The sequence below is a fragment of the Drosophila suzukii genome, chromosome Y, assembly GCF_043229965.1.
Source record: "Drosophila suzukii chromosome Y, CBGP_Dsuzu_IsoJpt1.0, whole genome shotgun sequence".
Classification (NCBI taxonomy): domain Eukaryota; kingdom Metazoa; phylum Arthropoda; class Insecta; order Diptera; family Drosophilidae; genus Drosophila; species Drosophila suzukii.
Window position 1 is genome coordinate 2,302,989 of NC_092085.1, and position 27,366 is coordinate 2,330,354.

The 27,366-nt window shown below is 44.5% G+C and overlaps 1 pseudogene; it reads left to right on the forward strand.

The window, feature by feature from the left end:
• The first annotated feature begins 21,721 nt into the window (after positions 1 to 21,721).
• Positions 21,722 to 26,680, forward strand: LOC139353626 (uncharacterized; annotated as a pseudogene).
• Positions 26,681 to 27,366: the final 686 nt, after the last annotated feature.

Below are 27,366 nucleotides of genomic sequence, written 5' to 3' on the forward strand. Positions count from 1 at the left end.
ATGTCCTCTTGCACAAGTGAAGAACAAGTGACGCTCCATATAGAAAATTGTATGGGATGTCCGCATTTTCACAAGTGAAAATTCAAATGAAAATTTTTCGAAGTCCCACGGGATTTCACTTGTTCCTTATACCCATTTTTCGTATGGCCTGTCACGTGCCGGTGACACGTCTCAAGTGAAATCACTTGTGAAAATAACATTTTTCCCATGAGTTTTCACTTATGAAATCTCTTGCAAGTGACACGTCCCAAGTCAAATCACTTGTGAAAATGAGATTTTTTCCATGCGTTTTCACTTATTAAATCACTTGCAAGTGACACGTCCCAAGTGAAATCACTTGTGAAAATCAGAATTTTTCAATGAGTTTTCACTTATTAAATCACTTGCAAGTGACACGTCCCAAGTCAAATCACTTGTGAAAATGAGATTTTTTCCATGCGTTTTCACTTATGAAATCACTTGCAAGTGATACGTCCCAAGTGAAATCACTTGTGAAAATCAGATTTTTTCCATAAGTTTTCACTTATAGAATTTAAAATACATAAATTTGTATATACTTTTAAATATTTTCTGTTAAAGGACAATTATTTTTAGTAAGCCTAATTTTGTGTTACGTTAATTTGCTTTTTACATTGGTCATCGCCTTCCTTAAACCTTTGTCCGGGTCCTCCGAATCCTTGGCCAACGCTCCTGATAACGATCGTAACGAGTGATACACACATCGAAAGGTATCGTAAAAACCAAAAAGATTGCATACCAAGACTTTCGAAATATAGATTTGTTTGGGAGAAAAGGCGGTGAAAGTGTAAAAGTAAAATTTTAGAAAATTGGAGCTGCTGGATACGGTGGGGCTAAAAACCCCCGGCTATTTAGCTAGTTTTATTCTTACTGTGAATAAGCGTCGAATGACACCTCATTTGTTGAAATGAATTTTAAAAGCAATTAAAACTTATACCAAAAGTACACCAAACTTTTATAAACTATATACTCATGTTTGTTAAATTAAGTTTAGTTCGACTTAACTTGTTTCCAGTCCATTTTTAAAGTACTTAGACCAGATAATAATAAGAAACAACACGATCCTTGAACGATCACATTTTCCCCAATTTCAAAGGCGACTCAACATACAAGCTCAAAGTGTCCCAACTTACAGACCTCCTAATTTTCCGACCTCTCCCCTAAAAATTAAAAAAATTACATGAATATTTTCTTGTTATTTTCAGAAATAAAAATGTAAACGTGACCAAGGCTATAGAAGCCGCTTTAGAGCTATGACTAATAGGGACGTCAGGCCGTTTGTCAGAAAACGAGTACCAAATAATTCTTACGTCTTTACGTAAAAATTTTTGTATTGCCAATAGTGGATATTTTAAGCAAAAAAATGCTCCAAAAAAATGGCAGAAACGATTTTTCCTAAATTACAAAAGAGTTTTAGAAAAGTTGAATTTAAAAAGAAAGACTTTTTTATTGGAAAATAAATCAGAGAAATCAGAAAATGAATTTCCTGAAGTTAGTGGTAGTGGCTTCCTGAATTGCAATCACTTCCGCTTGGAAAACACTACAGTGGTCTGGTAGGCGGAATGAGACTTTTAAGTCTAGTTCGGGGGAAAAGACTCCCCCACCTGTTTGGGAGTTAAGCTTGGAACCGTCAGTGTATATGTTGACGGCGTTTACGAATTTATGTGGGAGGTTGTCCCAGTCTGAACGGGTGGGTATATAAATTTTGTATCTTCTTTTGAAGTCGACTATGGGTGGGGCGTAGTCTGTATAACGTGGTAGGGGTGAATGCTTTGATAGGATATTGGAGTGACCCGTGGAGCCTGTTGTCCATGCCGCTGCTTCACGGAGCCTCAGCGCTGTGGCTGATGCCCAGCTTTTGGCAAGTAGGTCCAGGGGTTGGAGATCGAGAATTGTATTTAGTGCCTCAGTGGCGGTAGTGCGCAGCGCCCCACTGATGCAGAGCTCTGCGCCTCTTTGGATCTTGTGAAGGATCCGGAGGTTACAGTTTTTATCTAGAGAAGGCCACCAAACGATGTTTCCGTAGAGTAGAATGGGCCTGACTATTGCAGTATATAGCCAGTGAACTATCATGGGGGAGAAACCCCACTTCCTCCCCATGGCTTTTTTACAAGCGAAGAGGGCTATGGCCGCTTTGCGTGTGCGATCTAGGATGCTATCAGTCCAGAGGAGCTTTTTGTCAAGAATGACACCTAGGTACTTTGCTTGGTTGCTAAAGGTTAGGCGCGTTTGGTGTAGTTTTGGGGGAACTAGAATTGGTACCTTGTACTTCCTTGTAAAGAGAACTAGTTCGGTTTTTTCCGGGTTAACTCACAGTCCACAGCCAGCTGTCCACCGGGAGAGGGTGGATAGGGCTGTCTCCATTAGATTGCAAAGGGTTTGCGGGAATTTACCCTGCAGTAGGATAACCACGTCATCCGCGTAGGCTACCACTTTTGTGCCCGCCTCTTCTAGGAGTGAAAGCAGTTTGTTGACCACTAAAACCCATAGAAGAGGTGAGAGTACGCCCCCTTGGGGGGTTCCTCTACTGACGTTCCTGGTCGAGTGGGCCGGTCCCATAGTGAAGTGCACTACCCTGCTGGTTAGCATGGTGTGTATGAGTCCCACTATGGGCCACTCAATGCCCAGTTCAGTCAGAGCACAAGTAATCGCCGTTGGGGTGACGTTGTTAAAGGCGCCTTTTATGTCTAGAAACGCTACAAGAGAGTATTCCTTATTGCGGAAGCCTCGTTCTGTACTGTACACTAGAGAGTGGAGGGCGGTATCGGTTGACCTACCCTTACGGTACGCATGCTGTGCGTCAGAGAGTAGGCTATGGTCGATGGTTAGTCTGATATGGGTGTCGATTAGCCTTTCCAGGGTCTTCAACAAGAAGGAAGAGAGACTGATCGGGCGGAAGTCCTTTGGGTTGGTGTGGGAGGGCTTGCCGGCTTCGGTATAAAAATTACCTTAACGTCCAGCCACCTTGTTGGAATATGGTTTAGAGCAAGGCAGCCGTTGAAGATGGCTGTCAGCCAGGGAAGGGACATATCTAGTGTCCGTTGTAACTGAGCCGGGAAGAACCCATCTGGGCCAGGTGATTTGCAGGGCTTAAAAGAGTTGACAGCCCACTGAATGCGGCCAGGGTTTGAAATGTTGTCAATACTCTGGTCGTCTAAATTCTCCTCTATGTGGAGGTCCTCCACTACATGGGTGTTCTTAGGGAAGTGGGTGTCTAATAGTAGTTCAAGGGTTTCCTGAATGTTTTCCGTCCAGCTGTCAGCATTGGTTTTAAGATAGCCAATGGTCGCTGGAGCTTTAGCTAGAATTTTTCTGAGTCTGGATGCCTCCGCAGTAGATTCTATACCACTGCAGAAGTTAGCCCAGGCTCTTCGTTTTGATATTCTAATTTCCTTTTTGTATAGGCTTAGTTTTGTATGATATAAATTCCAGGTGGATTCGCTATTGTTGTATTTAGCTTTATTGAAGTAAGTTCTACACTCTCTTTTAAGTTTCGCTAGGGTTGGGTTCCACAATGGGGGTTTGTTCTTTGTTTTGACTGTTCTGCATTACATTGCCCTGGTACCACCCTGCATCTGTGCAATCGGGTGGCGGGCCTGGGTTTTCGTCCAGCACTTTCAAGGCCACTGATGCAAGGGCCCGTCTAACCAGACCCCATTGGTTTCTTGGGATCCTTCCGCCTTCAACGCTCTGGTCGATGACACCAATGATCTTCCGATCCTTTACCACTTCCGCAAAGGATCTCGACCATGTGCCGCGGTTGGTTACCTTAGCCTTCTTGCTCGCTGGTTGAGCTGACTGCATCAACCTCTCTCGCTTGTTGCTGTGGGTGGTGGTCATAGCGATGTCGAAGTCGAAGGATAATTGCCTTTGCCCAGGCTATGTCCTCTTGGATTTTCAGGTAATCCAATTTCGATGTCTGATCCTCCCGTATCGGATTGGTGGCCAGCCGTTTGAGGATCCTAGAAGCCTTCCTTCTTTCAAGAGGTCCTGCCTGGTTAGGTGGTACCCTTTTAAACTCCTTTGCCCTGGTACTCACCACGAGACCGGCCTTAGCGCTACCCTCAGGTTGGAGTGGCTTGTTAGCCACACATACGCTGGTGGGAGGCTTGGGCTTGTCGCTATGGCGAGTTGGGCTTAGCCGGCTGCGTTGTTCGCTGGCCTTGGCAGGGGTGGACGTCACGTGGACTGGGGTAGTCAGAGCCGTGATCTCGCTCTTTCTTTCGTCGTTGGTTACGACTTCCGACTTTATAAGAGTGTCGGGCTCTTGTCTTGTGCAGTCTTTTAGTTTTATATTTGTTAAATTCTTCATGTTAATTCCCACGAGCTGCGGAGAAAGGACAGGTCTACCCGGGCAGAGATCCGCCGTACCCGGGTAAGGCTGAATTAGAACAGGCGGTCGCCACTTGCCTGAGCTCACCGTTTGAGACTGAGTTGTTTGATGACTCGGGCTCCCAGCCAGATTGACTCTCGGCACGGTACGAGTGACACCTTAGTCCAGCCCGGGGTGAGATGAGTTGTGTGGGTAGGGAAGAGGTAGGTACAGAGCGTGTGGGCAGGGGTGTGTGTGAGCTATTTGTCGGAGGCGGCAGCACAAGCGCGACGTCGGTACTGCTACGGCGCAGATACCCGCTGACTGTCCGGGGCTACTTATTTGCGCTTCGTGTTGGGGGCTTGGTGGTAGCCGGGCCGTGTCCAACTTCCACGCTTATTCGTAGCTACCCTGGAGAACCAGGGCGCTCGCTATCCGCAACCTGCGACCCGTTCGGTAGCCTTCAGCTCGGCGCCCTCAGAGCCATCCCACTAGCTCTTTGGCCGAAAAAAAAGGAACAAGTAAAATCCCGTGGGACTTCGAAAAATTTTCATTTGAATTTTCACTTGTGAAAATGCGGACATCCCATACAATTTACTATATGGAGCGTCACTTGTTCTTCACTTGTGCCGTCTTTCTATACCGTTCGTACTCGAGACATCCTCAACCGCCACCAACCAAAGATTATATTACTGTGGATTCCAGGTAACGACACATCAGACCTAGCAGCAAAAGAAGCTCACAACAAAAGAAGCCCACAGGTTATGGAATGCAACTATAACTTCACAGACACACAGTTATTCATTTAAAATACTTTCAAAAAACAAATGGAATCGATCTGATAAAACGCATCTGACCACTACAAATATGTCAACGAAAAGAAATGATCAATTAAAGATTACACCATCCCATCCGAAGACAACATCAACCGCAGAGATCTCACAAAATTCTTAAGACTACGTTTTGGACACTCAAGATACACCCATGAGCATGTTCTCAATAAACAACCCCCACCCCAGTGCGAGCACTGCGGTACGCGAAACAACGTGCGGCACTTTTTCCTCTCCATAAAGTCACCTGATGCCCTATCCCCAAAATCCACCAATATCGTCAGCGCCAATGATTTCATCAAGGCCATACGCTTATATAACAATATCTAAATTTTGTTAATAACTATATATAAATAAACTTTTGCAGAAAATATGTAAATAGCTTAAGGCCCAGTAGCTATAGCTAAATTAAGTGGTTGGTGGCAATTTGCAATTGTCCCAAAACCAGAATATAAATAAATAAATAAAAATTATTTCCAAGCTTAGGAGGTTATATGTTATAAAACCCCGAAGCTATAATTCAGCTGGCCTCCGTGCCCCGAAATATAAATACACCACCATTGGGGGCGATTTGAGTAATGTTTTGCGGACGCGTCCGCTCCACCCGGGGTCCCAGTCATGAACGCCACTGCACTTGAAATACTACCCCCACTTGGCACATTGCCGCCACTTGAGAGCCAAATTTTTGTAGGGTGTCCGTGTGAGAAATTCAAAACTTTTAGGTTGAGCAATTTAATAAGGGCCGTTCCAGGAATTTCTTTTCCGAAAGGCAAATAGGGCTTCCCACCCGGCCATGCAATTGTTTAATCACACGCACCGAACTAAGCCCTGGGTCGGGGGGATGGCAACCCCGTCACCGGGACGGCTGTTGACCCACTGGAATCGATGGTGGTGATGCAATGTCATCTTGGTCCCGCCGGAGCAGAAGTGCAATGGTCGTGTTGACACGGCGCCTTTGACGGCTGGCAGATATGCTTTATGGCAGGTATGACACCATTCCGGAATGCAGCCAAAGCGCACTCGGGTTTAATCGAATGGGGCGACTAATTGGGGTCGCCATGCGGGGGGTCGCGACCACTAATTAGCTCACATGTCGGTACACAAAGTCAAATGTTATAATGTAGACATTATTATGTAGACATTAAATTATTGTTGCCAAATATTGCACTTGAGTGTTTCCAGGCGCCAACATTGTTTACTCGGGATGGAGGATGTTTCCGCGCGTATGCCGGATAATGATAAGGATAACGAAGATAGCGATGCCGGGGAGGGAGGAAGTTGAAGAGTGCTCCTCGCTGTACCAGCTAAGCTCCGTGTGCTTCTGCGCGCTCCTTTTGTGTCGAGCGGATTTACTTTCAACCAGGATGAAGAAGTCACGAATCGAAACTCAAACAAAAGCCGGAGGAGACTTAGAAATGATGCAGCAGACTCTCTGTGGCACTGGGACATCAACATGTCGACACAGAAGGAAATCAATATGCACTTTGTGGAAGCTGGGATGTTGGGCGCGATGAATGTGGGCCGCGGGTGTGTTGTCTGTTAAGCGATTTTTAAATTGTTTGGCAACCGCGCTGCCAGCACTCACACTAATCGCATTAGCGAGCAGCAAAATAGTTTTAATACGAATAAATTACACATAATGTATCTATGTTTTAAGTTTTATTATAAATTTCAGCTTTTATTTTCTTTTCACTTTACTTATCTGCACGAGCTTCTAATTCAAAGTAACGGGGATTCTGTTCGGCAGTATGGCAACTCCACAATAGCAAATAGGTAATTTTTATATTTTTCTTAAATCAATAAAATGTTAAATTCTACCAAACCACTGGCTCGATTTCGATGAATTATACATTAAAATAATAGGGAAATAAATACCAATTAGGGGGTGCATACATATCACAATGAAAATTTGAAACATAAAAATATATATTTTTCAATACTTGGCGGCCAAAAGTATTCGATTGGCTCAATTAAGTGTTGTAGGTCGTAGCTTGGCACTTGGCGATATATCGATAAATACCTTTTCGTGGTAAATGTCTTGGCTGAATTTGCTTTCTCGCTGGTCTGGACAGTGTGACCGCGTGGCAAAAGCCATAATTGGAAATACTTGAATTTCTCGAAAACTGTGGGTTTGACTTGCCTGTAATTAACTCAGAAATTAGCTATAATGATGCCCCTTCGAATGCGATACCGTGCAAGTTGGCACAACATCTGTGAGAGTTGTATGAATTAATTAAAATTTGCATATATATTTTGATGGTTGATGTCACGGGTGCATACGATTTCTCGCTGGCCTGGACAGAGTGACCGCGTGGCAAAAGCCATAATTGAAAATACTTGAATTTCTCGAAAACTGTGGGTTTGAATTGCCTGTAATTTATTCAGAAATTAGCTAAAATGATGCCCCTTCGAATGCGATACCGTGCAAGTTGGCACAACCCCTGTGAGAGTTGTATGAATTAATATGCAAACTTTAGTTTGCATATATATTTTGATGGTTGATGTCACGGGTGCATACGATTTCTCGCTGGCCTGGACAGTGTGACCGCGTGGCAAAAGCCATAATTGAAAATACTTGAATTTCTCGAAAACTGTGGATTTGAATTGCCTGTAATTTATTCAGAAATTAGCTAAAATGATGCCCCTTCTAATGCGATACCGTGCAAGTTGGCACAACCTCTGTGAAAGTTGTATAAAGTTATAGAAAGTTAGCGTCGAATGATTGTCATGGCTAAGCTGTTTACATTGTGGTTCATGTCTTAGTATCTAAAGGTTCAGTTTCTGGATTAAACGGTCTTTTATTAATCTTTTTAGCACCCCCAACTGTAAAGCAGTTTTCTCAAAATCTGTGGGTTTGATTTTGATAACATTTTCACAGAACACTCCTTAGATTATCCCCTATCTACCCATATACCGTGCATGTTGGCACAACTTCTAGGAGTGGAGCCGTGGTAATTTCATTTTTGCCCCCTTTTTTGTATGGGGAAAATCCGAGGTTGCGTCACTGTTAGGCTGTTTTCTCGAAAACTGTGGGTTTGATTTTAATGAAACTTTCAGAAAAGGAGCTTGAATTAACTCCCAATAGCTTGGCTTATCGTGCATATTGGCACAACCTCTGTGAGGGGAGCAGTTAAGAAAATTGTGGGGACACGATTTTTCAAATGCATTTTTGAAACATTAATAGACCTCGGATGTGTCTCAAACCTACCTAGATCGATAGATCTTTTCTTTCTTAACAATCTAGCATTTTAGATTTTTCGATTTGGTCCCCAAAAAGCGAGAAAATTTAAAAATAAAAAGGGCCCCCATGTTCCAAATTCCACCGTTCCACTTGACTAAATGTCCGTCAAATTAGCGTCGGCCTGTTAGCAACGAAAGTGGAACGGTGGAACTTGGAACATGGGGGCTCTTTTTATTTTTAAATTTTCTCGCTTTTTGGGGACCAAATCGAAAAATCTAAAATGCTAGATTGTTAAGAAAGAAAAGATCTATCGATCTAGGTAGGTTTGAGACACATCCGAGGTCTATTAATGTTTCAAAAATGCATTTGAAAAATCGTGTCCCCACAATTTTGTTAACTGCTCCCCTCACAGAGGTTGTGCCAATATGCACGATAAACCAAGCTATTAAGGGTTAATTCAAGCTCCTTGTCTGAAAGTTTCATCAAAATCAAACCCACAGTTTTCGATAAAATAGCCTAACAGTACCGCAACCTCGGATTTTCCCCATACAAAAAAGGGGGGCAAAAATGAAATTACCTACTGCTCCACTCCTAGAGGTTGTGCCAACATGCACGGTATATGGGTAGATAGGGGATAATCTAGGGACTGTTCTGTGAAAGTTTTATCAAAAACAAACCCACAGATTTTGAAAAAATTGCTTAACAGTTGGGGGTGTTAAAAAGGTTATTAAAAGGCCGTTTAATCCAGAAACGGAACCATTGGATACTAAGACATAAACCACAATGTAAACAGCTTAGCCATGACAATCATTCGACGCTAACTTTCTATAACTTTATACAGCTCTCACAGAGGTTGTGCCAACTTGCACGGTATCGCACTCGAAGGGGCATCATTAAAGCTAATTTCTAAATAAAATTCAGGCAATTCAAACCCACAGTTTTCGAGAAATTCAAGTATTTTCAATTATGGCTTTTGCCACGCGGTCACACTGTCCAGACCAGCGAGAAAGCAAATTCAGCCAAGACATTTACCACGAAAAGGTATTTATCGATATATCGCCAAGTGCCAAGCAACGACCTACAACACTTAATTGAGCCAATCGAATACTTTTGGCCGCCAAGTATTGAAAAATATATATTTTATGTTTCAAATTTTCATTGTGATATGTATGCACCCCCTAATTGGTATTTATTTCCCTATTATTTTAATGTATAATTCATCGAAATCGAGCCAGTGGTTTGGTAGAATTTAACATTTTATTGATTTAAGAAAAATATAAAAATTACCTATTTGCTATTGTGGAGTTGCCATACTGCCGAACAGAATCCCCGTTACTTTGAATTAGAAGCTCGTGCAGAGAAGTAAAGTGAAAAGAAAATAAAAGCTGAAATTTATAATAAAACTTAAAACATAGATACATCATGTGTAATTTATTCGTATTAAAACTATTTTGCTGCTCGCTAATGCGATTAGTGTGAGTGCTGGCAGCGCGGTTGCCAAACGATTTAAAAATCGCTTAACAGACAACACATCCGCGGCCCAGCTTCATCGCGCCCAACATCCCAGCTTCCACAAAGTGCATATCGATTTCCTTCTGTGTCGACATGTTGATGTCCCAGTGCCACAGAGAGTCTGCTGCATCATTTCTAAGTCTCCTCCGGCTTTTGTTTGAGTTTCGATTCGTGACTTCTCCATCCTGGTTGAAAGTAAATCCGCTCGACACAAAAGGAGCGCGCAGAAGCACACGGAGCATAGCTGGTACAGCGAGGAGCACTCTTCAACTTCCTCCCTCCCCGGCATCGCTATCTTCGTTATCCTTATCATTATCCGGCATACGCGCGGAAACATCGTCCACCCCGAGTAAACAATGTTGGCGCCTGGAAACACTCAAAAGCAATATTTGGCAACAATAACTTAATGTCAACATAAGGTTTTTTCGGATCGTGACTGCAACTCCAGTGGCGGCTTATCAATGTTTAACCAGAGCTGCATAACAGGCGCAGAGCTACAGCAATAAGCCCCGGAGGAGATACTGCTGAGAAGACTTGGATATTTTTGAGAAAAAATTTTTTTATTGGACGGAAGAGGCGAGCCCCAAGTGGTATGCATAGCCGAGGACATCGGGCAGGTGCTGAAATCCCATTCTCCCCCAACTAACATTCCGGGGATATGGCGACAAATCCGCTCTTAATTAATTAACATTTGACTTTGTGTACCGCCATGTGAGCTAATTAGAGGTCGCGACCCCCCGCATGGCGACCCCAATTAGTCGCCCCATTCGATTAAACCCGAGTGCGCTTTGGCTGCATTCCGGAATGGTGTCATACCTGCCATAAAGCATATCTGCCAGCCGTCAAAGGCGCCGTGTCAACACGACCATTGCACTTCTGCTCCGGCGGGACCAAGATGACATTGCATCACCACCATCGATTCCAGTGGGTCAACAGCCGTCCCGGTGACGGGGTTGCCATCCCCCCGACCCAGGGCTTAGCTCGGTGCGTGTGATTAAACAATTGCATGGCCGGGTGGGAAGCCCTATTTGCCTTTCGGAAAAGAAATTCCTGGAACGGCCCTTATTAAATTGCTCAACCTAAAAGTTTTGAATTTCTCACACGGACCCCTACAACAATTTGGCTCTCAAGTGGCGGCAATGTGCCAAGTGGGGATATTATTTCAAGTGCAGTGGCGTTCATGACTGGGACCCCGGGTGGAGCGGACGCGTCCGCAAAACATTACTCAAATCGCCCCTAATGGTGGTGTATTTATATTTCGGGGCACGGAGGCCAGCTGAATTATAGCTTCGGTGTTTTATAACATATAACCTCCTAAGCTTGGAAATAATTTTTATTTATTTATTTATATTCTGGTTTTGGGACAATTGCAAATTGCCACCAACCACTTAATTTAGCTATAGCTACTGGGCCTTAAGCTATTTACATATTTTCTGCAAAAGTTTATTTATATATAGTTATTAACAACATTTAGATATTGTTATATAAGCGTATGGCCTTGATGAAATCATTGGCGCTGGCGATATTGGTGGATTTTGGGGATAGGGCATCAGGTGACTTTATGGAGAGGAAAAAGTGCCGCACGTTGTTTCGCGTACCGCAGTGCTCGCACTGGGGTGGGGGTTGTTTATTGAGAACATGCTCATGGGTGTATCTTGAGTGTCCAAAACGTAGTCTTAAGAATTTTGTGAGATCTCTGCGGTTGATGTTGTCTTCGGATGGGATGGTGTAATCTTTAATTGATCATTTCTTTTCGTTGACATATTTGCAGTGGTCAGATGCGTTTTGCCAGATCGATTCCATTTGTTTTTTTAAAGTATTTTTAATGAATAACTGTGTGTCTGTGAAGTTATAGTTGCATTCCATAACCTGTGGGCTTCTTTTGTTGTGAGCTTCTTTTGCTGCTAGGTCTGATGTGTCGTTACCTGGAATCCACAGTAATATAATCTTTGGTTGGTGGCGGTTGAGGATGTCTCGAGTACAACACGGTTATTGGTGTTGGTAACTAAAGTTACAGCCCTTCAGTTAAAAAAAAAAGTTTCACTTGTGAATCACCTTGTGAATCCCGTGGGACATGTCCTCTGGCACAAGTGAAGAACAAGTGACGCTCCATATAGTAAATTGTATGGGATGTCCGCATTTTCACAAGTGAAAATTCAAATGAAAATTTTTCGAAGTCCCACGGGATTTCACTTGTTCCTTTTTTTTTCGGCCAAAGAGCTAGTGGGATGGCTCTGAGGGCGCCGAGCTGAAGGCTACCGAACGGGTCGCAGGTTGCGGATAGCGAGCGCCCTGGTTCTCCAGGGTAGCTACGAATAAGCGTGGAAGTTGGACACGGCCCGGCTACCACCAAGCCCCCAACACGAAGCGCAAATAAGTAGCCCCGGACAGTCAGCGGGTATCTGCGCCGTAGCAGTACCGACGTCGCGCTTGTGCTGCCGGCTCCGACAAATAGCTCACACACACCCCTGCCCACACGCTCTGTACCTACCTCTTCCCTACCCACACAACTCATCTCACCCCGGGCTGGACTAAGGTGTCACTCGTACCGTGCCGAGAGTCAATCTGGCTGGAAGCCCGAGTCATCAAACAACTCAGTCTCAAACGGTGAGCTCAGGCAAGTGGCGACCGCCTGTTCTAATTCAGCCTTACCCGGGTACGGCGGATCTCTGCCCGGGTGGAACTGTCCTTTCTCCGCAGCTCGTGGGAATTAACATGAAGAATTTAACAAATATAAAACTAAAAGACTGCACAAGACAAGAGCCCGACACTCTTATAAAGTCGGAAGTCGTAACCAACGACGAAAGAAAGAGCAAGATCACGGCTCTGACTACCCCAGTCCACGTGACGTCCACCCCTGCCAAGGCCAGCGAACAACGCAGCCGGCTAAGCCCAACTCGCCATAGCGACAAGCCCAAGCCTCCCACCAGCGTATGTGTGGCTATCTGATGTGTCGTTACCTGGAATCCACAGTAATATAATCTTTGGTTGGTGGCGGTTGAGGATGTCTCGAGTACGAACGGTATAGAAAGATTGGTTATTGGTGTTGGTAACTAAAGTTACAGCCCTTCAGTTCAAAAAAAAAGTTTCACTTGTGAATCACCTTGTGAATCCCGTGGGACATGACCTCTTGCACAAGTGAAGAACAAGTGACGCTCCATATAGAAAATTGTATGGGATGTCCGCATTTTCACAAGTGAAAATTCAAATGAAAATTTTTCGAAGTCCCACGGGATTTCACTTGTTCCTTATACCCATTTTTCGTATGGCCTGTCACGTGCCGGTGACACGTCTCAAGTGAAATCACTTGTGAAAATAACATTTTTCCCATGAGTTTTCACTTATGAAATCACTTGCAAGTGACACGTCCCAAGTCAAATCACTTGTGAAAATGAGATTTTTTCCATGCGTTTTCACTTATGAAATCACTGGCAAGTGATACGTCCCAAGTGAAATCACTTGTGAAAATCAGATTTTTTCCATGAGTTTTCACTTATAGAATTTAAAATACATAAATTTGTATATACTTTTAAATATTTTCTGTTAAAGGACAATTATTTTTAGTAAGCCTAATTTTGTGTTACGTTAATTTGCTTTTTACATTGGTCATCGCCTTCCTTAAACCTTTGTCCGGGTCCTCCGAATCCTTGGCCAACGCTCCTGATAACGATCGTAACGAGTGATACACCAATCGAAAGGTATCGTAAAAACCAAAAAGATTGCATACCAAGACTTTCGAAATATAGATTTGTTTGGGAGAAAAGGCGGTGAAAGTGTAAAAGTAAAATTTTAGAAAATTGGAGCTGCTGGATACGGTGGGGCTAAAAACCCCCGGCTATTTAGCTAGTTTTATTCTTACTGGGAATAAGCGTCGAATGACACCTCATTTGTTGAAATGAATTTTAAAAGCAATTAAAACTTATACCAAAAGTACACCAAACTTTTATAAACTATATACTCATGTTTGTTAAATTAAGTTTAGTTCGACTTAACTTGTTTCCAGTCCATTTTTAAAGTACTTAGACCAGATAATAATAAGAAACAACACGATCCTTGAACGATCACATTTTCCCCAATTTCAAAGGCGACTCAACATACAAGCTCAAAGTGTCCCAACTTACAGACCTCCTAATTTTCCGACCTCTCCCCTAAAAATTAAAAAAATTACATGAATATTTTCTTGTTATTTTCAGAAATAAAAATGTAAACGTGACCAAGGCTATAGAAGCCGCTTTAGAGCTAGGACTAATAGGGACGTCAGGCCGTTTGTCAGAAAACGAGTACCAAATAATTCTTACGTCTTTACGTAAAAATTTTTGTATTGCCAATAGTGGATATTTTAAGCAAAAAAATGCTCCAAACAAATGGCAGAAACGAATTTTCCTAAATTACAAAAGAGTTTTAGAAAAGTTGAATTTAAAAAGAAAGACTTTTTTATTGGAAAATAAATCAGAGAAATCAGAAAATGAATTTCCTGAAGTTAGTGGTAGTGGCTTCCTGAATTGCAATCACTTCCGCTTGGAAAACACTACAGTGGTCTGGTAGGCGGAATGAGACTTTTAAGTCTAGTTCGGGGGAAAAGACTCCCCCACCTGTTTGGGAGTTAAGCTTGGAACCGTCAGTGTATATGTTGACGGCGTTTACGAATTTATGTGGGAGGTTGTCCCAGTCTGAACGGGTGGGTATATAAATTTTGTATCTTCTTTTGAAGTCGACTATGGGTGGGGCGTAGTCTGTATAACGTGGTAGGGGTGAATGCTTTGATAGGATATTGGAGTGACCCGTGGAGCCTGTTGTCCATGCCGCTGCTTCACGGAGCCTCAGCGCTGTGGCTGATGCCCAGCTTTTGGCAAGTAGGTCCAGGGGTTGGAGATCGAGAATTGTATTTAGTGCCTCAGTGGCGGTAGTGCGCAGCGCCCCACTGATGCAGAGCTCTGCGCCTCTTTGGATCTTGTGAAGGATCCGGAGGTTACAGTTTTTATCTAGAGAAGGCCACCAAACGATGTTTCCGTAGAGTAGAATGGGCCTGACTATTGCAGTATATAGCCAGTGAACTATCATGGGGGAGAAACCCCACTTCCTCCCCATGGCTTTTTTACAAGCGAAGAGGGCTATGGCCGCTTTGCGTGTGCGATCTAGGATGTTATCAGTCCAGAGGAGCATTTTGTCAAGAATGACACCTAGGTACTTTGCTTGGTTGCTAAAGGTTAGGCGCGTTTGGTGTAGTTTTGGGGGAACTAGAATTGGTACCTTGTACTTCCTTGTAAAGAGAACTAGTTCGGTTTTTTCCGGGTTAACTCACAGTCCACAGCCAGCTGTCCACCGGGAGAGGGTGGATAGGGCTGTCTCCATTAGATTGCAAAGGGTTTGCGGGAATTTACCCTGCAGTAGGATAACCACGTCATCCGCGTAGGCTACCACTTTTGTGCCCGCCTCTTCTAGGAGTGAAAGCAGTTTGTTGACCACTAAAACCCATAGAAGAGGTGAGAGTACGCCCCCTTGGGGGGTTCCTCTACTGACGTTCCTGGTCGAGTGGGCCGGTCCCATAGTGAAGTGCACTACCCTGCTGGTTAGCATGGTGTGTATGAGTCCCACTATGGGCCACTCAATGCCCAGTTCAGTCAGAGCACAAGTAATCGCCGTTGGGGTGACGTTGTTAAAGGCGCCTTTTATGTCTAGAAACGCTACAAGAGAGTATTCCTTATTGCGGAAGCCTCGTTCTGTACTGTACACTAGAGAGTGGAGGGCGGTATCGGTTGACCTACCCTTACGGTACGCATGCTGTGCGTCAGAGAGTAGGCTATGGTCGATGGTTAGTCTGATATGGGTGTCGATTAGCCTTTCCAGGGTCTTCAACAAGAAGGAAGAGAGACTGATCGGGCGGAAGTCCTTTGGGTTGGTGTGGGAGGGCTTGCCGGCTTCGGTATAAAAATTACCTTAACGTCCAGCCACCTTGTTGGAATATGGTTTAGAGCAAGGCAGCCGTTGAAGATGGCTGTCAGCCAGGGAAGGGACATATCTAGTGTCCGTTGTAACTGAGCCGGGAAGAACCCATCTGGGCCAGGTGATTTGCAGGGCTTAAAAGAGTTGACAGCCCACTGAATGCGGCCAGGGTTTGAAATGTTGTCAATACTCTGGTCGTCTAAATTCTCCTCTATGTGGAGGTCCTCCACTACATGGGTGTTCTTAGGGAAGTGGGTGTCTAATAGTAGTTCAAGGGTTTCCTGAATGTTTTCCGTCCAGCTGTCAGCATTGGTTTTAAGATAGCCATTGGTCGCTGGAGCTTTAGCTAGAATTTTTCTGAGTCTGGATGCCTCCGCAGTAGATTCTATACCACTGCAGAAGTTAGCCCAGGCTCTTCGTTTTGATATTCTAATTTCCTTTTTGTATAGGCTTAGTTTTGTATGATATAAATTCCAGGAGGATTCGCTATTATTGTATTTAGCTTTATTGAAGTAAGTTCTACACTCTCTTTTAAGGTTCGCTAGGGTTGGGTTCCACAATGGGGGTTTGTTCTTTGTTTTGACTGTTCTACATTACATTGCCCTGGTACCACCCTGCATCTGTGCAATCGGGTGGCGGGCCTGGGTTTTCGTCCAGCACTTTCAAGGCCACTGATGCAAGGGCCCGTCTAACCAGACCCCATTGGTTTCTTGGGATCCTTCCGCCTTCAACGCTCTGGTCGATGACACCAATGATCTTCCGATCCTTTACCACTTCCGCAAAGGATCTCGACCATGTGCCGCGGTTGGTTACCTTAGCCTTCTTGCTCGCTGGTTGAGCTGACTCCATCGACCTCTCTCGCTTGTTGCTGTGGGTGGTGGTCATAGCGATGTCGAAGTCTGGGATAATTGCCTTTGCCCAGGCTATGTCCTCTTGGATTTTCAGGTAATCCAATTTCGATGTCTGATCCTCCCGTATCGGATTGGTGGCCAGCCGTTTGAGGATCCTAGAAGCCTTCCTTCTTTCAAGAGGTCCTGCCTGGTTAGGTGGTACCCTTTTAAACTCCTTTGCCCTGGTACTCACCACGAGACCGGCCTTAGCGCTACCCTCAGGTTGGAGTGGCTTGTTAGCCACACATACGCTGGTGGGAGGCTTGGGCTTGTCGCTATGGCGAGTTGGGCTTAGCCGGCTGCGTTGTTCGCTGGCCTTGGCAGGGGTGGACGTCTCGTGGACTGGGGTAGTCAGAGCCGTGATCTTGCTCTTTCTTTCGTCGTTGGTTACGACTTCCGACTTTATAAGAGTGTCGGGCTCTTGTCTTGTGCAGTCTTTTAATTTTATATTTGTTAAATTCTTCATGTTAATTCCCACGAGCTGCGGAGAAAGGACAGGTCCACCCGGGCAGAGATCCGCCGTACCCGGGTAAGGCTGAATTAGAACAGGCGGTCGCCACTTGCCTGAACTCACCGTTTGAGACTGAGTTGTTTGATGACTCGGGCTCCCAGCCAGATTGACTCTCGGCACGGTACGAGTGACACCTTAGTCCAGCCCGGGGTGAGATGAGTTGTGTGGGTAGGGAAGAGGTAGGTACAGAGCGTGTGGGCAGGGGTGTGTGTGAGCTATTTGTCGGAGGCGGCAGCACAAGCGCGACGTCGGTACTGCTACGGCGCAGATACCCGCTGACTGTCCGGGGCTACTTATTTGCGCTTCGTGTTGGGGGCTTGGTGGTAGCCGGGCCGTGTCCAACTTCCACGCTTATTCGTAGCTACCCTGGAGAACCAGGGCGCTCGCTATCCGCAACCTGCGACCCGTTCGGTAGCCTTCAGCTCGGCGCCCTCAGAGCCATCCCACTAACTCTTTGGCCGAAAAAAAAGGAACAAGTGAAATCCCGTGGGACTTCGAAAAATTTTCATTTGAATTTTCACTTGTGAAAATGCGGACATCACATACAATTTACTATATGGAGCGTCACTTGTTCTTCACTTGTGCAAGAGGACATGTCCCACGGGATTCACAAGGTGATTCACAAGTGAAACTTTTTTTTAACTGAAGGGCTGTAACTTTAGTTACCAACACCAATAACCAATCTTTCTATACCGTTCGTATTCGAGACATCCTCAACCGCCACCAACCAAAGATTATATTACTGTGGATTCCAGGTAACGACACATCAGACCTAGCAGCAAAAGAAGCTCACAACAAAAGAAGCCCACAGGTTATGGAATGCAACTATAACTTCACAGACACACAGTTATTCATTAAAAATACTTTCAAAAAACAAATGGAATCGATCTGGCAAAACGCATCTGACCACTACAAATATGTCAACAAAAAGAAATGATCAATTAAAGATTACACCATCCCATCCGAAGACAACATCAACCGCAGAGATCTCACAAAATTCTTAAGACTACGTTTTGGACACTCAAGATACACCCATGAGCATGTTCTCAATAAACAACCCCCACCCCAGTGCGAGCACTGCGGTAAAGTCACCTGATGCCCTATCCCCAAAATCCACCAATTGGCGCCAGCGCCAATGATTTCATCAAGGCCATACGCTTATATAACAATATCTAAATTTTGTTAATAACTATATATAAATAAACTTTTGCAGAAAATATGTAAATAGCTTAAGGCCCAGTAGCTATAGCTAAATTAAGTGGTTGGTGGCAATTTGCAATTGTCCCAAAACCAGAATATAAATAAATAAATAAAAATTATTTCCAAGCTTAGGAGGTTATATGTTATAAAACACCGAAGCTATAATTCAGCTGGCCTCCGTGCCCCGAAATATAAATACACCACCATTGGGGGCGATTTGAGTAATGTTTTGCGGACGCGTCCGCTCCACCCGGGGTCCCAGTCATGAACGCCACTGCACTTGAAATAATACCCCCACTTGGCACATTGCCGCCACTTGAGAGCCAAATTTTTGTAGGGTGTCCGTGTGAGAAATTCAAAACTTTTAGGTTGAGCAATTTAATAAGGGCCGTTCCAGGAATTTCTTTTCCGAAAGGCAAATAGGGCTTCCCACCCGGCCATGCAATTGTTTAATCACACGCACCGAACTAAGCCCTGGGTCGGGGGGATGGCAACCCCGTCACCGGGACGGCTGTTGACCCACTGGAATCGATGGTGGTGATGCAATGTCATCTTGGTCCCGCCGGAGCAGAAGTGCAATGGTCGTGTTGACACGGCGCCTTTTACGGCTGGCAGATATGCTTTATGGCAGGTATGACACCATTCCGGAATGCAGCCAAAGCGCACTCGGGTTTAATAGAATGGGGCGACTAATTGGGGTCGCCATGCGGGGGGTCGCGACCACTAATTAGCTCACATGGCGGTACACAAAGTCAAATGTTATAATGTAGACATTATTATGTAGACATTAAATTATTGTTGCCAAATATTGCACTTGAGTGTTTCCAGGCGCCAACATTGTTTACTCGGGGTGGAGGATGTTTCCGCGCGTATGCCGGATAATGATAAGGATAACGAAGATAGCGATGCCGGGGAGGGAGGAAGTTGAAGAGTGCTCCTCGCTGTACCAGCTAAGCTCCGTGTGCTTCTGCGCGCTCCTTTTGTGTCGAGCGGATTTACTTTCAACCAGGATGGAGAAGTCACGAATCGAAACTCAAACAAAAGCCGGAGGAGACTTAGAAATGATGCAGCAGACTCTCTGTGGCACTGGGACATCAACATGTCGACACAGAAGGAAATCGATATGCACTTTGTGGAAGCTGGGATGTTGGGCGCGATGAAGCTGGGCCGCGGATGTGTTGTCTGTTAAGCGATTTTTAAATCGTTTGGCAACCGCGCTGCCAGCACTCACACTAATCGCATTAGCGAGCAGCAAAATAGTTTTAATACGAATAAATTACACATGATGTATCTATGTTTTAAGTTTTATTATAAATTTCAGCTTTTATTTTCTTTTCACTTTACTTCTCTGCACGAGCTTCTAATTCAAAGTAACGGGGATTCTGTTCGGCAGTATGGCAACTCCACAATAGCAAATAGTTATTTTTTATATTTTTCTTAAATCAATAAAATGTTAAATTTTACCAAACCACTGGCTCGATTTCGATGAATTATACATTAAAATAATAGGGAAATAAATACCAATTATATATTTTTCAATACTTGGCGGCCAAAAGTATTCGATTGGCTCAATTAAGTGTTGTAGGTCGTAGCTTGGCACTTGGCGATATATCGATAAATACCTTTTCGTGGTAAATGTCTTGGCTGAATTTGCTTTCTCGCTGGTCTGGACAGTGTGACCGCGTGGCAAAAGCCATAATTGAAAATACTTGAATTTCTCGAAAACTGTGGGTTTGACTTGCCTGTAATTAACTCAGAAATTAGCTATAATGATGCCCCTTCGAATGCGATACCGTGCAAGTTGGCACAACATCTGTGAGAGTTGTATGAATTAATTAAAATTTGCATATATATTTTGATGGTTGATGTCACGGGTGCATACGATTTCTCGCTGGCCTGGACAGAGTGACCGCGTGGCAAAAGCCATAATTGAAAATACTTGAATTTCTCGAAAACTGTGGGTTTGAATTGCCTGTAATTTATTCAGAAATTAGCTAAAATGATGCCCCTTCGAATGCGATACCGTGCAAGTTGGCACAACCCCTGTGAGAGTTGTATGAATTAATTAAAGTTTGCATATATATTTTGATGGTTGATTTCACGGGTGCATACGATTTCTCGCTGGCCTGGACAGTGTGACCGCGTGGCAAAAGCCATAATTGAAAATACTTGAATTTCTCGAAAACTGTGGATTTGAATTGCCTGTAATTTATTTAGAAATTAGCTTTAATGATGCCCCTTCGAATGCGATACCGTGCAAGTTGGCACAACCTCTGTGAGAGCTGTATGAATTAATTAAAGTTTGCATATATATTTTGATGGTTGATGTCACGGGTGCATACGATTTCTCGCTGGCCTGGACAGTGTGACCGCGTGGCAAAAGCCATAATTGAAAATACTTGAATTTCTCGAAAACTGTGGATTTGAATTGCCTGTAATTTATTCAGAAATTAGCTAAAATGATGCCCCTTCTAATGCGATACCGTGCAAGTTGGCACAACCTCTGTGAAAGTTGTATAAAGTTATAGAAAGTTGGCGTCGAATGATTGTCATGGCTAAGCTGTTTACATTGTGGTTCATGTCTTAGTATCTAAAGGTTCAGTTTCTGGATTAAACGGTCTTTTATTAACCTTTTTAGCACCCCCAACTGTAAAGCAGTTGTCTCAAAATCTGTGGGTTTGATTTTGATAAAATTTTCACAGAACACTCCTTAGATTATCCCCTATCTACCCATATACCGTGCATGTTGGCACAACTTCTAGGAGTGTAGCCGTAGGTAATTTAATTTTTGCCCCCTTTTTTGTATGGGGAAAATCCGAGGTTGCGTCACTGTTAGGCTATTTTCTCGAAAACTGTGGGTTTGATTTTATTGAAACTTTCAGAAAAGGAGCTTGAATTAACCCCCAATAGCTTGGCTTATCGTGCATATTGGCACAACCTCTGTGAGGGGAGCAGTTAAGAAAATTGTGGGGACACGATTTTTCAAATGCATTTTTGAAACATTAATAGACCTCGGATGTGTCTCAAACCTACCTAGATCGATAGATCTTTTCTTTCTTAACAATCTAGCATTTTAGATTTTTCGATTTGGTCCCCAAAAAGCGAGAAAATTTAAAAATAAAAAGAGCCCCCATGTTCCAAATTCCACCGTTCCACTTTCGTTGCTAACAGGCCGACGCTAATTTGACGGACATTGCTAACAGGCCGACGCTAATTTGAAGGACATAAATATTTATTTGTATTTACGCACTTACGTTTCCGTCACTTACGTTGCTGATAGCGATAACAGCGATAAGTCAGTTGAAAAATATCACGATATAAATATTTATTTTTATACGAAAAGTATCGATTTTGATACATTTCTCCCATCCCTAGCGTCGGCTTTTGAATATAATATAAACGACGCGCCGAAAGTAAATGTTATTTGTACCCCGTGCCCCGTGTATTTTTTTTCGCGTCTAGTAGTCCTTGTGCCCGTCGAACGGAAGTGTCAAACTCACCAGTGCTAGTCGCCCCAGTTGTGCAGTCAGTAGGAGCACAGGCTTCCACATTTCCACACAGGACAGACGTGTTTTCTGCTCTCGCTGCCCGGCAAACACAAACATTTATTGAATATTTTCTACACTTTTTGTTCGGTCGTGTTTTTTTTATTTTGCTAAAGTCACGTTGTGCCATAGGTATTGTTTTCGGTTGGGTTTTCGGGGAACAGTGCCGTTGTTCGTCGGGGGTCTAGTGACCTTGCGCGACCCGCACCATGGACCTGCGCAGCTGGCGTAAGGTCCTTATCCAGTGGGTAAGTAGTAGAGATCCTGGGATCTTCGCAGGTCTTCCCGATGCCATCCACTTACGCGATTTCCCGACACAGGTCATCGAGTGTCGCTTCACCGAACACAACTTCATCACGCTGGAGCAGTCGGACATCGATGCCTTCTTCTCGATCTACGTGCAAAAGGCCCAGGTGGCGCCGGTGGAGGAGGAGAACGCGCTGCCGACCCAGCCCGGGGAGCACCGCTCGCCTTTGCAGAACTTCCTCCGAGGTGAGTTCGGGTATTTTGCATTTCCAGCCCGAAATAATTTTGCATGTCATGTCTCCTGAAAAACAGGGTTGTCATCCTTCATCTATTTTACTACTATACTATACTATTTTTTCAATACTATACTATACTATAGGGGATACTCTTTTTTCAAAGTCATGGTTGCCCAAATGTCATGAGTCTACATTCCAAGACACCTTTGATATAGGAACTTTCATATAGAAAAAACATAGGCACCTACCAGAGTCGATTGTTAAAGAACTGATTATATGAGAATTTCACTTTGTTGTAAACAGAACAAGTGGAAATAATGGTATTCAAGGACTAATGGTCATTGTATATTATTTCAGTACTGTCTGGGTGTATTACCTCATATCTAGATAAGAAAAAAATGTTTTGGATATAGGAACATTCATGGGGAAAAGGAAGGACTTTGTATAGACCCTAACCGACTTGATATTTAACTTATAGAACTGATTATATGAGCAATTTTTTTTAATTTCAATAAAACTAGTTGAAATATAAGTATTGTTCAAGGGCAAATGTTTATTTTATTCCTATTTAGTCAAATATTGAATTGTGATTATAAATACAAGGGAATATAAATTCTTTTTAGATATGTACATATCAAATTCCCCTTTTTAATTTAGTTATTTTCTTATTTTGGGATTTTCAAAGGATTTTCTTTCTTCCATTTTACTTTACTTCACTTTATTGTCAATAAACTAGTTGAAATAGTAGGATTATTCAAGGATTAATGGCCATTTTATACAATTTTAGTGAAACCTTAGATTACTATAGGACATGCAAGGGTATGTACACTTCTCAAGTCCTCTTTTAAGCTAGTTCCCTTGGCGCCTCGAAAAGGTTTTGGGATTTTCCAATGATTTTCCTCCCCTAACTTGTTGCTTAAAACTAGCCAAATAATGAGACCCATTTTTATTCCAACGCAGATCATTATCCAGAGTTCAGTGCCCACATAGATGGCCGTGGACAACTTGTGACCGCGGACTACGTGTACGTCTAAACACTGCTCCTGCATTACTCGTGCGTGAAGCAGCCCAGCGTGTTCATCCACAGCATCTGCAAGAAGCTGCCTGAGCTAGTGCAGACTTGCATCGCAAACTTCTTCGGCCAGACATTGGAGCAACAGCTGACGCGCCAATTTCTCCGCCAGTCTATGAACAATGTGGCTGTGGTTTACCGCCAGGGCGTCCAGATCAGCCCCAGTCGTCCGAGCTGCAGCACCATGAGTCTCGAGCTAACCATTGACACCACACCGGGCACATCCTCGTCCACATCCGCATCGCCTCAGCCGCCGAGCTGATCATCGCGATCGCCAGCGCCTCCAAATGTCCGCCAACGAAATGCTAGCTGCGCACCCGGGAGCTGCACGGTGTTCGCGCCCAGCTGGAGGTGGTGTCCTACGAGAAGACCATGCTCGAGGAGCAGCAAACGAAGAAGGAGGACCTGATCATAGAAATGCTGGACAACACTGATGGGGCCAGAGGCTCGATGCTGTGCGAAGCAAGCCACACTTTTGCTTATCTCCAGCAAGATAGCGTTCTGCTTCTGCAGCTCTTCCCTCAGCTCGGCGTTCTCGTGCTCCTTCTCGCGCAGCTGCTTGTCGACCACAGAGCTGTCCAGATTCTCGGGCGTGGTGTTCGGGGACAGGGGACAGTTGAGCAAATCCGAGGACGCATTTAGAACCTCACGTCGGTTGTGTAACTCCTCGCGCGCTTCCTGTAGAAAACGATCCAGCTCCTGCTTGTCGCGCTTCAGGGAGCTGATTGTATCTTCTCTGGAAGATACAATCAGGCTGGATTCCTCCAGGCGCTGTTCCAGCTCCCGGATTCTGTCCACGCACGCGAGTAGTTTGTTCCCGGACGTTTTAAGCTATTCAAGAAGAAAAACAAAAAAAATATAAATATATATTTATGGAATTTTGGGTAGGTATTATGTAGGTACTTTGAATTTAGATTTCCTAAACGGCGCCCTTTTTCGCCAATATTAATTTTAGAATTATGTACCTAGTAGCTTAACATGATTAATAACCTTTAAATATGAATTCAAAAATATTAATTTAACAAATAAAATTCCCTCTCAATACCCAAAGTGTGTACAGTTCCGACCCAAATGTGACTAGTTTTTCGCTGATATTCACACAAAATTCAGCGCTTCTAAATGTCCGCTCCGCTCACACCCAGAACCGAGCTGCTGGAGCAGCGCACCCGGGAGCTGCGCGGTGTTCGCGCCCAGCTGGAGGTGGTGTCCTACGAGAAGACCATGCTCGAAGGGCAGCAAGCGGACGAGGATCTGATTAAAACGCTAAACAAAGGTAAGAATGCCTCATAGATCTTGTGGCTTACATCCCTCTGATAGTAGTTAAATATGATAGTAACATATTTTATCGTTTTTTCCCATTACAGAGAACATGATGGCCAAGAGTCAACTGGCCAAGCTCAAGAACGCCGTCCAGAATGGTGAGAATGCAGACAACGTGCTAAATGAGTTCGATCATGTAGGTAGTAGACCACCAGATGGTCACAGGTACTTGGTGCCATAAACCAATAATAAAACTTTCCTCATTTCAGTTGAAGCGAAGCCTGATGAAGGAAAGCAGCCAAAAGGAGGCCATTATAGCCGAGACTAACGATAAGCTACAGGATTTGCGCGCCGAAAAATCCGAGCTTGTCGAGCAGGTATGCTACCTCTCTGATTTTATGGGGGCATTACACAAAAGAACTAAATCCGGCGAATTTTGTGTGAATATCAGCGAAAAACTAGTCACCTTTGGGTCGGAACTGTACACACTTTTGGTATTGAGAGGGAATTTTATTTGTTAAATTAATATTTTTGAATTCATATTTAATGGTTATTAATCATGTTAAGCTACTAGGTACATAATTCTAAAATTAATATTGGCGAAAAAGGGCGCTGTTTAGGAAATATAAATTCAAAGTACCTACATAATACCTACCCAAAATTCCATAAATATATATTTATATTTTTTTTGTTTTTCTTCTTGAATAGCTGGAACAGCGCCTGGAGGAATCCAGCCTGAAGCGCGACAAGCAGGAGCTGGATCGTTGTCTACAGGAAGCGCGCGAGGAGTTACACAACCGACGTGAGGTTCTAAATGCGTCCTCGGATTTGCTCAACTGTTCCCTGTCCCCGAACACCACGCCCGAGAATCTGCACAGCTCTGTGGTCGACAAGCAGCTGCGCGAGAAGGAGCACGAGAACGCCGAGCTGAGGAAAGAGCTGCAGAAGCAGAACGCTATCTTGCTGGAGCTAAGCGAGAGTGTGGCTTGCTTCGTCGAGAAGCACAGCATCGAGCCTGACCGTCTGGCCCCATCAGTGTTGTCCAGCATTTCTATGATCAGGTCCTCCTTCTCCGTTTGCTGCTCCTCGAGCATGGTCTTCTCGTAGGACACCACCTCCAGCTGGGCGCGAACACCGTGCAGCTCCCGGGTGCGCTGCTAGCATTTCGTTGGCGGACATTTGGAGGCGCTGGATGACGGATCTGTGGCGTGCTGCTCGGCGGCTGAGGCGATGCGGATGTGGACGAGGATGTGTCCGGTGTGGTGTCAATGGTCAGTTCGGGACTCATGGTGCTGCAGCTCGGACGACTGGGGCTGATCTGGACGCCCTGGCGGTAAATCACAGCCACATTGTTCATAGACTGGCGGAGAAATTGGCGCGTCAGCTGTTGCTCCAACGTCTGGCCGAAGAAGTTTGCGATGCAGGTCTGCACTAGCTCCGGCAGCTTCTTGCAGATGCTGTGGATAAACACGCTGGGCTGCTTCACGCATGAGTAATGCAGGAGCAGTGTGTAGACATACACGTAGTCCGCGGTCACAAGTTGGCCACGGCCATCTATGTGGGCACTGAACTCTGGATAATGATCTCGGAGGAAGTTCTGCAGGGGGGGGCGGTGCTCCCCAGGCTGGGCCGGCAGCGCGTTCTCCTCCTCTACCGGCGCCACCTGGGCCTTTTGCACGTAGATCGAGAAGAAGGCATCGATGTCCGACTGCTCCAGTGTGATGAAGTTGTGTTCGGTGAAGCGACACTCGATGACCTACTGGATAAGGACCTTACGCCAGCTGCGCAGGTCCATGGTGCGGGTCGCGCAAGGTCACTAGACCCCCAAGACGAACAACGGCACTGTTCCCCGAAAACCGAAACGAAAACAATACCGATGGCACAACGTGACTTTAGCAAAATAAAAAAAACCACCGAACAAAAAGTGTAGAAAATATTCACTAAATGTTTGTTTGCCGGGCAGAGAGAGCAGCAAACAGGCCTGTCGTGTGTGGAAATGTGGAAACTTGTGGTCCTACTGACTGCACAACTGGGGCGACTAGCACTGGTGAGTTTGACACTTCCGTTCGACGGGCACAAGGACTACTAGACGCGAAAAAAAACACGGGGCACGGGGAACAAATAACAATTACTTTCGGCGCGTCGTTTATTTTATATTCAAAAAACAGCAACAAACGGAAAACACAAGCGAGCGGCCACAGCAAGCAAACACAACAGACGCAAAACAACATTGAAAGTTGTAAAGAAGTCTCTTAGGCTGGGATATACTCAGTCCCGCCAGGGTCTCTTTACCGAAAATATTTGTAAAGATATGGGACAAAAAGGTCTAATACGAAAATCGGTTGGCTGGCGTGAGATGTAGAGTGCCAGCCACCGGGGTACGGAGTGAGAGAAACAGTTTATTCGGTGTCTGTAGCAGAGTGAAAAGCGTCAGCGGTAACGCGCATTTGGGCCTGGCTCATAGCATTCGCTACGAGAAGGCCGAGATAGAGGGGAACGATTATGGGGACAACTTTTCCCTAGGGCAGAATTTATGGCCTAAAATCTAGGCATTTGTCTGGAAATATTCATATTTATGCGTGGCCAGCTTGATTGGATTTTTTTCCCTAC